Genomic DNA, 16,379 nt, shown 5'->3' on the forward strand with positions numbered 1-16,379 from the left:
CTCAATTTGGATGACAAGTTATATGATCATTTATCTATAACGTGTGATACCTTCTCTAACATTTTTTTTTGGCCATCCACTGGCCTTCACCTTTTCCCTAGGGCACTATACATCCCCTTGTTTTGGAAAGTCAGCATTGAGAGCTTTGACTTTCAGATTCAGTTGTATCTATGATTCAAGCATAGTTCTCTTCTTATTTTGATGGGAGTATATTGGCTGGTAAAGAGGGCATATATAAATTTAAAGCATATCCTTGGCACCAACATGCATGAAATACCAGAATCCATCTGTGGATTTTACAGTGCTAATCGACAGGTGCTATAACTCATAAAATGTTCAGAGTCTACAACAGATAATAAGAGCACCAGATGGGACTTGCCAGCCAAGAAACTTCAAAAAGCTTTTCCTTTCTCTCTACAAAATTACCAAAAATATTTACCATAAAATATTATTTGTTATGAGGATAGAAAGCACATGAACTGGAAAGGAATTAAAAAAAAAACCACAAAAACAAAAACAGCTCATTTAAACTCAGACTTTATAATCTATGAAGTTGGCCTTATAATGTCATATCTAAAGTCATGATATTGGGGCACCTGGGTAGCTCAGGCAGTTAAGTGTCTGACTTCGGCTCAGGTCATGATCTCATGATTCATGAGTTTGAGCCCACATCAGGCTCTGTGCTGACGGCTCAGAGCCTGAATCCTGCTTTGGATTCTGTGTCTCCTTCTCTCTATCCCTCCCTGACTAGTGCTCTGTCTCTCTTTGTCTTTCAAAAATAATAAATGTAAAAATAAAATTTAATTTAAAAATAAATAAATAAACTCATGATATTGCCAAACATGCTTTAAATAGTTATCATGTATATACGCATATGACATATAAATTAATTATACAAACATGCTATATGTACCTATAAATATAAATGCTTACAACAAAAATATCTTTTAGCATAGCACTTTTCATTCATCAACCCACAACCCAGAAGTAACTATTTTTAACATTTTATATGTCTCTGTATCATATACTTATACTTCAGGGTCAAATGGTAAACATTTTTTATGGACTGTCTTATCAGTACAGGAGGATACAGCTCTCTTACACTGTATCTGCTTCTGTTCTCCAATCTGCTCAAAACAGTCATATCACTAGTTAAAGAAATACACATTTTTTTCATTGCTCTGATTATTTTCATTATAATTTCAAACGGTAGGCTGCAATTTTCATAACTCCACGTAGCATCTAAAATTTATATTTTTAATATCTGTTTACAATGTGTTCTTTAGTAAAAAAATCCTCACTTAACTTTTGTATCAGTTGTAACTGGGACTCTCTGGGACCCTCATTTTTTAAAATGTTATCAAATCGACTTTATTTTTAGAGGAGTATTAGGTTCACAGCAAAACTGAGTGGGAAATACAGAAAGTTACCATATACACTCTCCCCTACATATGCACAGCCCCTCCAAATGGTAACATCCCTTACCTGAGTGACACATTTATTACAATCCATGAACCTACCACAATGACACAACTTTATCACACAAAGTGCATTGATTATATTATGGTGTACTCTTGGTGGTGCACATTTTACGGGTTTTGACAAATGTATAATGACATGGGATCACCATTACAGTAGCACACAGAATAGTTTAACTGCCCTAAAAATCTGTGCTCTGCCTATTCATCCCATCTTCTCCGTTAGCCACTGGAAACCACTGAGCTTTTCACTATCTCCATAGTTTTGCCTTTTTCAGAACATCGTATAGTCAGAATGGTACAGTATTTAGTCTTTTCCGATTGGCTACTTTCACTTAGTAATATGCATTTAAGGTTCCTTTATGCCTTTTCATGGCTTGACAGCTCATTTTCTTGTAGCACTAAATAACATTCCATTGTGTGGACATCCTACAGTTTGTTCACTTCTCACTATTGAAGGACTTGGCTGCTTCCAAGTTTTGGTTTGTAATGAAAAGGCTGCTATAAATATTCAGGTGTCTGAAATTACTGTAGCAACTCCATCTTTCTTTAAATTAGTGTTAGCATGGTATATTTTTCTCTACTCATTTACTTTTAACCTATCTTTGGCTTTATATTAAAGTAGGTTTCTTGTATACAACATATACTGTGTCTTGTGTGTTTGTGTTTAGTTTTCTCTGACAGTCTTTTAATTGTTGAATTTAGACCATTAACATTTGAAGTGATTATTATTATTATTGTTATTTCAGAAACATCATTTTTATTAACAAGTGAGGGCCACAATTGATAGCTTCTAAAACAGAAAAAAGACAGTCCCAAGACAACGGAGTGTAAAATTATAGCAGACAGGTTAATTAATACTCTTTGCCCTATTCCTCTTCCTCAGCACTATCCGTTCTGACCTCCTCATAATCCTTATCAAGGGCAGTCATGTCCTCACAGGCTTCAGAAAATTCTCCTTCCCTCATGCCCTCACCCACATACCAATGAACAAAGGCATGCTTGGCACACATCAGGTCAAACCTGTGGTCCAGGTGAGCCCAGGCCTCAGCAATGATTGTGGTGTTGCTCAGCATACACACATCTCGCTGTACTTTGGCCAGGTCTCCACCAGGTACCCTAGTGGGAGACCGGCAGTTAATGCCAACTTTGAAGCCAGTGAGGCACCAGTCCACCAACTGGATGGTATGCTTGGTCTTGATGGTGACAATGGCAGCACTGACATCTTTGAGAACCACACCACCATGGTACAACAGGCAATAAGCCATGTATTTATCATGTTGAGGGTCACATTTCACCATCTGGACAGCTGGCTCAAAGAATCCATTGGTGATCTCTGCTACAGTAAACTGTTTATAGTAGGTTTTCTCAGCAGAGATAACAGGAGCATATGTGGCAAGAGGGCACCAGATTGGTCTGGAATTCTGTCAGATCAGCATTTAGGGCTCTATCAAATCTGAGAGAAGCAATGATGGAGGACACACTCTGGCTATTATGGCGGTTAAATTTAGTGTAGGTTGGTGTTCTATATAGAGGTTTCTACCACAAATTTCATAGATGGCCTCCTGGTCTACCACAATCAGAGTGTTCCAGCTGGTATGGGTAGTGAGGATAGAGTGATAGGGCTCAATTACAGCTATGGAAACCTGGGGGGCTCAGTAAATGGAGAACTCCAGCTTGGACTTCTTGCCAGAATTGACAAGAGAGATGTTCTATCAGTAGGGAGGTGACCACAGAACCAGTTACCCTCCAAAGCTGTGTCTTGTGGAAAACCAAGAAGCCCTGAAAACTGGGCTTCTGGTCAGCCGGCTTACAAAGTCAGTCTGAGACAGGGTCAGTGATCTCCTTGCCAATGGTATAGTATCTTTGGGCATAGTTACTGGCAGCATCTTCCTATCTTTGATGAGCTTCTCAGGGTGGAAGAGCTGGTGGCAGGAGCCAGTGCGAACTTCATCAATGACTGTGGGTTACATGTTTACAAACACTGCCCTGGGAATATGCTTGCCAACACTCCTCTCACTGAAGGTGTTGAAAGAGTCATCTCCTCCCCCAATGGTCTTGTCACTTGGCATCTGGCCATCAGGCTGGATGTCATGTTCCAGGCAACAGAGCTCTCAGCAGGCATTGCTGATCTGGACAGCCTGGCCAACGTGGATAGAGATACACTCATGCATGACTGAGACTTGTAGGACTCCTCGGGACTGGAGGAGGTGAGGGGATGGCAACAAGGATTTCCCACTGAGTCTGGAGGAAAAGTAGTAGAAGTAATTATTGATATAGTTGGATAGCATCTTCCATGTTTATAATTTTCTTTTCTTTGTTCTATTCTTCTTTTCTTTTGTCCCTTCTCCACCTCTTTTTCTGTCTTCTCTGGTTTTAGTTCAATATTTTATATAATTCTACTTTCTTTCCTGAATTTGCATATTAACATGCTTGTTTCATGAAATATTTTTGGTTTCCTTAGAGTTTGAAATGCACATTTACAATGAGGCTGGGTCAAATTCAAATACATTATATAATCTCATCAATACTGCAGGAGCCTTATAACAATTCCCAATTCCTCCTTTCTGTCCCTTATAGAATTGCTGTCATTCCATATTCCAGCATTTATCCATATGCTATAATTTCGGTAGAGTTTGTTAGATTACTTGAACAAACAAACAAGTCAAGTAAGAGTAAGAAAACTAAAAGATTTTATTTCACATTCATTTATTTTTTTCCCCCAGGCTTTCCTTTTTTAATGAAAGATAAAGTTTTATACCTTTGGAGTTTTCTCCATGAAGAAATTATTTTGCCAACTCTTTCAGTAAAGGTCTGCATTATTTTCTTTCTCTTTGAAGAGCTTCTTTTACCATTTCTTGTTGATTAGATAAGTTGTCCAAGAATTTTCTCTATTTTTTTTTCTTTTGCCTTCAGAATCCATTTCTCTTTATTTGGATTTGAATGCATTTCAATCACGTGAAATTGAATGTTTGTTTTCTTTCAACACATTAAAATTGCATTTCACTGTCTTCTGGCTTGTATGATTTCTGACAAGTCTGCTTTAATTCTTATGCTTTTTCCTTTCTAGGTAGGGTGTTTTTACTCCTATTCTGGGTTCTTTCAACATTTTTTTCTGTCTTTGGTTTTTGTACCTTAACTGTGATACACCTGATTGTAGACATTTTACTATTTATCCTGGTTGGTTCTCTGAGCTTTGTGGATTGCTAGTTTGGTGTCTGTCATTAATTTTGTCAGTTTTTAAAATTTTTATACATTTTCAGTCATTATCACTCCAGTTTTTTCTTCTGCTTTGTTATCTTTCTTCTCATTTTGGTATTCCCAATTATATATAAATTACTCTTTTGAATGTCCCACTATTTTTAGATATTCTGCTCTGCTTTTTCTACTGTTATTATTCATCCTTCTTTCCTTTGCATTTTTTGGGGGGAGTTATTATTGACATATCTTCAAGCTCACTTACTCTTTCCTTAACCTTATCCAGTCTACTGATGAATCCATCAAAGGTATTTACCATTTCTGTTACAGTGTTTGATTCCTAGTATTTTCTTTTTTTAAAAAATATTTTTAATGTTTATTCATTTTTTTTGAGAGACAGAGAGAGAGCCTGAGTTGGGAAGGGACATAGAGAGAGGGAAGGAGACATAGAATCCAAAGCAGGCTGCAGGCTCTCAGCTGTCAGCAGAGAGCCCAACATGGGGCTTGAATTCACGAACTGTGAGATCATGACCTAAGCACCCATCTAGCCCATCCCTCACCCATCTCCCCTCCATCAAGTCTCAGTTTGTTTTCTATCTTTAAGAGTCTCTTATGGTTTCTCTCCATCTTCACCCCCCATATGTTAATCTGTTTTATTTCTTCAATTGCACACATAATCGTAGTTATTTTAATGTCCTCTGTAATAATTCCAAAATCTGCACTGCATGTAAGTCCAGTTTTGATGCTCACTTTGGATCACCATCTTCATTTTCTTCTTGCTTTTTAGCATGACACTTGTTTTATTGAAAGGTGAATCTAGGGGCGCCTGGGTGGCGCAGTCGGTTAAGCGTCCGACTTCAGCCAGGTCACGATCTCGCGGTCCGTGAGTTCGAGCCCCACGTCAGGCTCTGGGCTGATGGCTCGGAGCCTGGAACCTGTTTCCGATTCTGTGTCTCCCTCTCTCTCTGCCCCTCGCCCGTTCATGCTCTGTCTCTCTCTGTCCCAAAAATAAATAAATGTTGAAAAAAAATTAAAAAAAAAAAAAGAAAGGTGAATCTAAAATATTAGGTAATTCAGTTGGCAGTTGGGCTCTACTTAAAATTTACTGCAGCTGTATGTGCCAGGGGCTTTAGTTTCTTCTTGTGTCCTTGTTTTTGTCTCTCCTGTTGTCTTCTGGCTTTCCTAAAAACTCCTTCTTAAATAGAGGCTGAGCCCTGCAGCAATTTTAGTTATCATCCACTGTTATTATACCATGCTGTTGTTAATGTCATAGTAAAACGTGGAATAGAGAAGCATTCTATTATGTTATGATTACATTTTAGTCATAAAATGCAGATGGTCTGTGTCCCTGGGTTATTACCTTCAAAAGAGTTTTGTTGATTTTATTTCCTACCTCAGGAGAGACAGGAAGGTTAGAGAGGGCTGGAGTCAAAGAAATTCCCTTTCCCACAGATGAGATAAGTCTCTAGAAAAAAATCTTTTTTCTTGGAAAGCTGGCCTTTATTATGAAGAATGCTCTGGACATATTGCAAAATGTTTCATTTTCCCCTCCCTTCCCAGAGACATGAGGTGATTTTTGTTTTGGCTCTTTACATTAAGTTCCTTGTGAGGGTCTCTTGGAGATAAAACCCACAGAAGGAGACCCTCCATAGAAGTATGACCTCAGGAGATTCTCATTTCACTGTAGTCTGCACACAGTCTCTATCAATGTGCCAATATTACCAGTAAGTATTCTTACCAGTTTATGGCTCCAGCAGCTTCTTTCCAGGGAAAGGGATCTCAATTCTGGTTCTGCGTATTTGCTTATTTCTCTAGATTTCAAGGTGGATGGTTGTTTTTTGACCTCTATTCTCTGATGGGCTCAAGAAAAGTCATTGATTTTCAGTTTGTATAACTTTTTTCCTACTCTAAGTATGGTAATGATGACTTCTAGCATTTTACATGTCGGAGCTGATGTTCATTTCCTCTGGATTTTTTTTATAAAGCAATTGAACTCATTTTCCTTGAATGCCCTTGTGCTTGTTCTAGGAAGGCGCCCACACAAGTTGTACTACAGGCCTCAGTGTTGGTTGTGTTTCCAAGTAAGTTCCACTCTGAGTACAATCACCTCTTTATAAAATGACAGACCCTGTCCTGGGACCACTAGGCTGCTAGAGCCTTCTCCCTCTTGTTTTCTCTAACCATTATTGGTGGTGGATTGTATCCACTGGGGAACCACGATTTCATAGGAAGCAAATAGAATCATGTGCTTGCCTACATTTTTCATTTTTAAAGATTTTTTAAATGTTTATCCATTTTTGATAGAGACAGACTGTGTGCATGGGAGGGGCAGTGAGAGGGAGACACAGAATCAGATACAGGCTCCAGGCTCTGAGCTGTTAGCACAGAGCTTGATGCAGGGCTTAAACTTGGGAACCATGAGGTCATGACCTGAGCCAAAGTCGGATGCTTAACTGACTGAGCCACCCAGGCACCCAATCTACTTTTTCATTTTAAAGTATTTTGTTGGCAAATACATGTTTCTTTCATAAAGTAAACAAACTTTGACTACTGTGATTCACAAATTACACATTTACTGATTATTTTAATATATAATGTTGTCACTGAAAAGCATGTTTTTAGGTATATAATAAATATTTTATAATTATCTATTTATATTATACATATATGCACATATAGTGTATATATTCATACTTTATATTCAAAGAAATACTTGATATTAACTTAGTGATATAAAAAATGAAATTATGAAAAGAATCTTTAACTTACCAATGTGTTTCTCATTTTGTTTTCTTATGGTTTTGTGTTACTGAACCTGAATTGAAGTCATTTTCCTATGTTTTATGACAACACAGACAGTTGCTATGGCAAATAATTTAATGTCACAAATCTCAGCACAAAATTAGAAAATCATATTACCACTAGTAAAACCTTTTGTCTATACACAAAGACCTCAGTTATTAATTCTGTCACCACTGATATTTTCTGTCATCTCAAAAAAGTTATTAAAGTTGAATTGGCCTCATAAACAAGCAAAGAGATGAAGAGTACTTATAGAAGGGAAGTTGTATTTAAATACAAATAGTTTTGAAAATTGGTAATCATAGTGAACAATGCTGTCAACAAAACCGGTAAAGAGATTTCTGTTACTATTTTGGATTTACTAATAGATAACTCTCAAGTACTTGAAAACAAGTGAGATGTCATGGAAATGCATTAACCATACTGCATTGACTCCATATAAGCCTTCTAAGTGAAAAAACTCCCTCAAATAGACAATCAAGGTGTCAATTTACATTTGAGTCTATCACAGTTTTAATATTCCCTGTAAGTGAACTTCATATCAACAGAGAGAGTAGAGAAAATAAAAGCATTATTCATTATTTGTGTTTGTTCTTATTAAAAAGAGTAAACCTTTCGTTTTCATATACTGCCTGCAGGATTCCATTTTCCCTTTTTCTTGTTATCCGTTATTCCAGGTTACACATTTTTGAAATTCAGTCATGTATATATATTTTTAAAATATAGACAAATTGCTGTGTTTTTCAATGTTTATTTATTTATTTATTTTGAGAGATAGGGAGTGAGAGAATGAGAATGAGCAGGTAAGGGGCGGAAAGAGAGGGAGAGAAAGAGAATCCCAAGCAAGCTCCACACTGTCAGCACAGAGTCCAACAAGGGCTAGAACTCACAAACTGTGAGATCATGACCTGAGCTGAAATCAAGCATCAGATGCTTAACTGACTGAACCACTCAGGTCTCCCATGAAATACAGTCATGGATGTTGAAATTTCAATAACAGTATTATTGGGGCCCCTGGGTGACTCAGTTGGTTAAGTGTCTAATGATCATGGATCAAGTCCTGTGTTGGGTTCCACGCTGAGCATGGAAACTGCTTAAGATTCTCTCCTTCTCCCTCTACCACTAGTGCTCTCTCAATCTCAAAAAAACAAAACAAAAAAAAAAAAACAAAAAACAAAACACCCCCCCCCAAAACCCAGCATTATTCAATACACTCATCATTCAAGCAACAATTATTTATCAGTTGCCTCCTATGTCCCAGGCAGTCCTTTAAGCAATGAAGCATTAAAAATGAATAAGACAGGGGCGCCTGGGTGGTGCAGTCGATTAAGCGTCCGACTTCAGCCAGGTCACAATCTCGCGGTCCGTGGGTTCGAGCCCCGCGTCGGGCTCTGGGCTGATGGCTCAGAGCCTGGAGCCTGTTTCCGATTCTGTGTCTCCCTCTCTCTCTGCCCCTCCCCCGTTCATGCTCTGTCTCTCTCTGTCCCAAAAATAAATAAAAAATGTTGAAAAAAAATTTAAAAAAAAATGAAGAAGACAAACTCATTGAGCTTTATTAAATACAGAGAAAATTTAAAATGTGTTCAATGAGTGCTTAAGAAAAATATTTTATAACTAGTCCAAAAAGCTTAGCATATTTCAGAGATCAGAAATTCTCACATCACAATGCAATAGTACTAGATTTTAATGAAAACAATTGAACAAACCCTACCACTCTTTCACTAATAACATTAAAGTCACTTGGAAGTTAAAAAAATATCAGAAGGTCTATTTAACCAATGAAAAAATAAAAACTGTAAGAAAAAATAACTTACTAAATAATGGAATGGAGAAAGCTGTATATAACAACTTGTACGCTGTTATTCTGTACTATATGGTGATCCATAAACATAAATGCTATATCCAAAAAAAAGGAGAGAGAAGAAAAAAAGACGCAATATCTCAAGAATAAAGTCAATTAAACTATTTAGAAGAAGTATAGACAAAAAGCAGTGAGCAGTAAGGGGAGAATAACGCCAAAAGCATTATTAGGTAAATTAGAAATTGCAAAAACAGTAGGAATGCTATGACAATGTCACCTGACCAAAAAAACAAACAAAATAAAATGGTACAAATTCCTTCAGTTTTTAAGAAAAATCTGAATGAAGAAGGAAATAAATTTTAAAAATAACAGTAATAATGTATTTAAATACATGTGTATCCTTTATGTGGTATGTCTTTGAAGAAGTATTCCCTAATTTTTTGTGGCACTATGTTTGTTTTATTTTTCTGAAAAAAGGAGCTTAATATCTGTCAGTAATAGAATTAGAAATATTGTTGTCTTTAATAATATAATTTATAGAAATATCAAAGAGGGCACAAATGTAGTCACTAGTTTTTAAGCATAAGTGTTTATGGCATCATTTTGTAGCAAATATACCATAGTTACTATAGCATAATTATAATAGGTACATATTTATAAATAGCAAATTATATGCTAAAAATAATGTTCAATAGCTAAAATTTTACTGTAAATTTTACTTAAAAGAATTTATCACCATAAATTCCAATTTCATACAGTGAAAGTGGAAATATATTAAAACAGTTCATTAGTAATGTTTGAGAGAATATTTTTTAATGAAAATCTGTCACTGTTATTCTTGTGCTTATGTCCAAAAACATGGAATTAAGGGGTGCCTGGGTGTCTTAGTCAGTTAAGCATCTGACTCTTGATTTCAGCTCAGGTCATGATCTCATGGTCATGGGATTGAGCCCCACATCAGGCTCTCCACTGGGTATGAAGCTACTTAAGATTTTCTCTCTCTCTCCCTCTATAAGTTCCCCACTTGCAAGTGCACTCTCACTCTCAAACACAAAACAAAACAAAACACAACAAAACCCCCAAAGGCATGGAATTAAAATATCTGCCCTATTTTTTTTTAATTTTTTTTTCCAACGTTTATTTATTTTTGGGACAGAGAGAGACAGAGCATGAACGGGGGAGGGGCAGAGAGAGAGGGAGACACAGAATCGGAAACAGCTCCAGGCTCTGAGCCATCAGCCCAGAGCCTGACGCGGGGCTCGAACTCACGGACCGCGAGATCGTGACCTGGCTGAAGTCGGACGCTTAACCAACTGCGCCACCCAGGCGCCCTATCTGCCATATTTTAAATGGTGAAGTCAATATATCATTTAGTGGAATGGGACACATAGAAGTTACTGTTCTCTCCAACCAACCCTGGGTATTCCGACTAATGTATTTACTTAGATATCAAACTCACAACTCAAATTGAACAAGTCAATAACAGAAATATTCTAACCACAATATAAAAGTGGATGCAGGAAGTTATATAGAAATTGGTAGATGCTTGGGGCGCCTGGGTGCCTCAATTGGTTAAGTGTCTGACTTCAGCTCAGGTCATTATCTGATAGCTCGTGAGTTTGAGTCCCGCATCAGGCTCTGGGCTGACATCTCAGACCCTGGAGTCTGCTTTGGATTCTGTGTCTCCTTCTCTCTCTCTCTCTGCCCCTCCCCCGTTCGCACTGTCTCTCTCAAAAATAAACATTAAAAAAAATTAAGTTGGTAGATGCTCAATATTTTATTTATGTCTATTAATTGAATAAAGGCTTGATATCTTACTACCAAATATTTATTTAAATGTTAAAAACTATGAAACTGATATTACACTATATATTAACTAACTAGATTTTAAATTAAAAGATGAGGCAAAAAATGCTTGAACCGACATTGTTATACAAAGAAATAGACTAGATAATAGCCCTTGCCTACAATTTTAAGATAAAAAAAATAGTTTCCTTCAACATGGTCTTATTAATTAATGTATCTGCATCAGTGTATCTGAAGACAATTATTTGCCAAAGCTATGTTATTCTGGGGTGTTTAATCTCTTAGTGCATTACATTTTTTTTAATTAGTATTATTAATCTAAGTGTACACTTCAACCCTAGTAGGGTATTTACACACCCCAAACATACAGTGATCATCCAAGTATCACCTAATTATAGTTACCTCATGAGATTTAAATTTTATAGTGTGAAGAGTATTTCAGCAAACACTAGTTATTAATATGCACTGTTAAACATATGCGTGCACAGAGAGGCACGTATGTGTGCACACAATTCTGTTTACCTCTTTCAAGAATTTTTTAACCTGATACGAGGGAAACACTGGAACTAAAGGCATTGAATTTAGACTATCAATAAACATTCTAGGGGGAAATACTTGGGGGAACTCTGAAAACAGGTTGGAAGACTGGTGTGTGAAGCCAAATTTAGATCTCAACTTACTTTAAATTATTGTAATGCAGAGTCATGGAACTTATCCTGTTACAATGTTCACATATAACCCTAACAATATATATTTTTAACGTGATGGAATTATCCAAAACACTTTAATGGCCCTATTTCATCATATGACAACAATAACTACCCATATTTTAAGTTTTATATTAATGTAAAATAAATATTGTAAAATATCTGCTTTGCTTAAAAGCAGATAAAAATGCTATTTATATGCTTTTTAAAATAATAGGATTATTAAAATAAGAGATAATGGCCTAGCTAATCAATTTATAACTTAGAAATAGGTAAATAGAAGTAGCCCAGGTCATTTTATTATCACTCAGAAAAATAAACCATATTAAATGAGCAGTGCTCTAGAACTATAAAATATTTACACAGAAAATTCCTTCCATCTTTCATTGTTATTCTCTAGGCAATTTAAATATGCTTTTCACTCCATTACACCAACATTTATAGTGTGTGGATCATAAAAATACCTTGCTGTCAAGTAAGTTTTATGGAGTTTACTGTGCCATTGTTGTCCAGCATCTTAACTCTACTTTACTTCAGTATCTTAAGTAACTGCTTTCCTCTTACATAATCCCTAGTAATATAAATCTTTTCTGCTTAAGAAATAATGAAACAAGCTAAATAAGTTGTGAAATATATACCATGTTATCTACAAGAAAAGCAATTCATAAAAATGCTGAAGTACATAAAAATGACAAGGAAATTACTTGTGTGATTCTTCCAACCTCAAATTTAACATTAAAAAAGAGCATTTTTACTGAACTTGAACATGGCATTGAAATATGAGAAACTATCATTGCTCCATTTGTCTCTGTGAGTATAAAATAATCTCAGTATCATAACAAAACACCTTACCAGATACATAAAGTAGTTCCTCAAATCCTAAATATCTCTAAACTCCATTTTTCTATTTGATATTCAATGCTACTTCATCCTAAAATATTATAATTACTTGAATAGGTTTATGAATTGTGTATACATTGCTATATTTTGACAGCTACAGTTTCTGTTTCAGTGGTAGAATATAACCTTGTTTTGATGTGATTATAGATTATATGTGGATCACTCTCAATACCAAGTATGTTTCTGCTCTATTGGTTTCATAATTTAGTAAGAAAGAACATTGCTTTTAGTCACAATGTTTCATTACACAAAAATTTTGCATTTCAGGATCACAGCAAATATATATATATATATATATATATATATATATATATATATGTACATACATATATATATATATATATGTGTGTGTATATATATATATCTTCATGTATGCATGTGTGTGTATATACATATATACATATATATATGTATATATACATATATATATATATATATATATATATATATATATATATATACATCTTCAAGTTAGCCACAACCAGTCCCTGTCCTCTGCTGTCATACACAACATTTTCCTACAGATTCTGGCACATTTTTTCCTACCTTGATAGATGGTCTCATGGAGCATGATGGCAAACATCCATTTACCAGATCACCATTTGGCATCAACATATCTCAGCCTCTTGGCCCTCACATCATGATTGTTTTCATTTTGTTTACATTTTTTTTACATCTTGTTCATTTATGATCAAATTCTTATGAACATCTCTATAAATTTCTCCTTCTGCTCTGTAGTAGGCCTTTGTACAAGATTCAATCAAAAAAGCCTGTTTAGCACAATAGTGTATTAAGTCATTACACTAACTTCTGTACAATCATCTCTACTATGATCTTGTAGCTTTAAACAGCACTATCTCTAGGTAGCCACTTGAGTTGATTTAGATTCTGGTAAATACTTTCAGTTTACAGATTATGGAATAGTTTAATGGCATTACCATTTTCACTATTAATATAAATCCACCAATAAACACTTGTGAAACAGGATTTGGTACTGCAGTATCTAAAAATTTGTTCAAGTCATGAACCCTTCTTAAAACTGCAGAGCCATAATTAAGGGGTTATCCTTGATGGTTAAGGGTAGTAAAGTTGCTGGACGGAAGGGGTTACATCAGTAGATGCCAATATGAAAAGGAGCGAGTAACACATTTTATAATTATATAATTATTTACTTGAAAAAGGCTGTTTTTATTTAGTAATAGAAATTGGACTGCATGTGTTAACTTCAGAGTTCAAGGAAATCACAGTATGAGTTCTAAAGATAGTTTGACTAATATTAGGGGAATTTTATGCAATGCCATTTTTAATTTCCTGAGAAAAGCCCTGAAATAAGGGGTCATTAATTCAAGAGGCCAGAGAAGACCATAGAGGGAATAGGATGAATATAATTGGCTGATGAAGGTGAGTCATGAGTAGAGAAATGTATTTATCAAAAATAGCATGCTTTAGATAATTTCAGAGACTCTGTGAAACACTACTGTGGAGTAAGCATTTTGTTTTGAGGTTTCACCATTCCAATTTTAAAAGCTAATTCGTTTTTGAGTATCATTTTATTGAATTTCTAGGTTTCCTCTAACTGTATTGATTTATTAACTTTAACATAGCCAATGGACTAAATGCTCTAATCAAAAGACACAGAGTACCAGAATGGATAAAAAAACACAAGAACAACAACAACAAAAACCCCCCACAAGACTCATCTATATACTGCCTGCAAAAGACTCATTTTACACCTAAAGACACTTGAAGATTGAAAGTAAGGGGCTGGAGAATCATTTATCATGCTAATGGACATCAATAGAAAGACAGAGTAGCCTACTTACATAAGAGAAACTAGATTTTAAACCAAACACTGTAACAAGAGATGAAGAAGGACATTATATCACAATAAAGGGTCTATCCAACATGAAGATCTAACAATTGCAAATATTTATGCCCCCATATTGAAAGCAGCCAAATATATAAATCAATTAATAATGAACTAAAAAAAAAAACCTCACTGATAATAATACAGTAATAGTAGGGGAGTTTAACGCCCCACTTACAGCAAAGGACAGATCATCTAAGCTGAAGATCAACAAAGAAATTACTTTGAATGATACACTGGACCAGATGGACTTACCAGATATATTCAGAGCATCTCATCCTAAAGCAGCAAAATATACATTCTTTTTGAGTGCATATGGAACATTCTCCAGAACAGATCACATACTGGGTCACAAATCAGGCCTCAACCAGCACAAAAAGTTTGAGATCATACCATGCACATTTTAAGACCATAATGCTATGAACCTTGAAGTCAACCACAAGAGAAAATTTGGAAAGACCACAAATACATGGAGATTAAAAAACATCCTATCAGGAATGAATGGGTGAACCAGGAAATTAAAAGAGAAAGGAAACAAAAAACATGGAAGCAACCGAAAAGCAAACAAAGAAACATAACAGTCCAAAACCTTTGGGATACAGCGAAAGCTGACCAAAGATGGAAGCTTATAGCAATACTACATCAAGAAGCAAGATAGGTTTCAAGTATACAAGTCTCAAATACTAACACCTAAAGGAGTTAGAAAAGGAACAGCAAATAAAGCAGAAATAAGAGAAATAATAAAAATTAGAACAGAAATAAATGATATAGAAACAAACAAACGAAAAGCTGGACATATCAATGAAAGTAGGAGTTGGTTCTTTGAAAGAATTAATAAAGTTGAGGGGCAAATGGGTGGCTCAGTTAGGTGTGCAACTCTTGGTTTTGGTTCAGGCCATGATCTCATGGCTTTGTGGGTTTGAGCCCCACATTGGGCTCTGTGCTGGCAGTGCAGAGCCTACTTGGGATTCTCTTTCTCCCTCTCTCTCTCTGCCCTTGCTCCACTAGTGTTACCTGTCTCTCTCGAATAAATAAACTTAAAAGAAAGAATTAACAAAATTGATAAATCTCTAGCCAGACTTATGAAAGAGAAAAGACCCTAATGAATAAAAGCATGAATGAAAGAGGAAAGATCACAACATCACAAAAATACAATTATAAGAGAATAATAGGAAAAGCTATATGCTAACAAATTGGGCAATGTAGAAGAAATGGATAAATAAGCTATCAAAACTAAAGCAGGAAGAAAGAAAAAACTTGAACAGACCCATAAACAGCAAAGATACTGAATCAGTAATCAAAAATCTCCCAAGAAACGAAAGTCAGGGCCCGGTGGCTTCCCAGGGGAATTCTACCAGACATTTCAAGAAGAGTTAATGCCTATTCTTCTCAAACTGTTCCAAAAAATAGAAATGGAAGGAAAACTTCCAAACTCATTCTACAAGGCCAGAATTACCTCAATTCCAAAACCAGATAAAGACCCCATTAAAAAGGAGAATTATAGGCCAACATCCCTGATGAACATGGATGCAACAATTCTCAACAAGATACCACCAAATTGAATCCAACAGTACATTAAAAAAAATTATTCACCGTGATCAAGTGGGATTTGTTCCTGGGCTGTAGGGCTGGTTTAAATTCCACAAGTCAATCAACACGATACATATATCAATTTAATAAAAGAAAGGATAAGACTATGATTTTCTCAGTAGATGCAGAAAAAGCATTTGACAAAATACAGCATCCATTTTCAATAAAAACTCTCAACAAAGTAGTGATAGAGGCAACATATCTTAAAGATCCACAGTTAATATCATCCT

General features: G+C 35.6%; 1 pseudogene; it reads right to left on the reverse strand.

The window, feature by feature from the left end:
* Window positions 1-2,332: 2,332 nt before the first annotated feature.
* On the reverse strand, window positions 2,333-3,664 carry LOC125173733 (tubulin alpha-1C chain-like; annotated as a pseudogene).
* Between the last annotated feature and the right edge of the window lie 12,715 nt (window positions 3,665-16,379).

This window comes from Prionailurus viverrinus, chromosome C1 (assembly GCF_022837055.1).
Source record: "Prionailurus viverrinus isolate Anna chromosome C1, UM_Priviv_1.0, whole genome shotgun sequence".
NCBI lineage: Eukaryota > Metazoa > Chordata > Mammalia > Carnivora > Felidae > Prionailurus > Prionailurus viverrinus.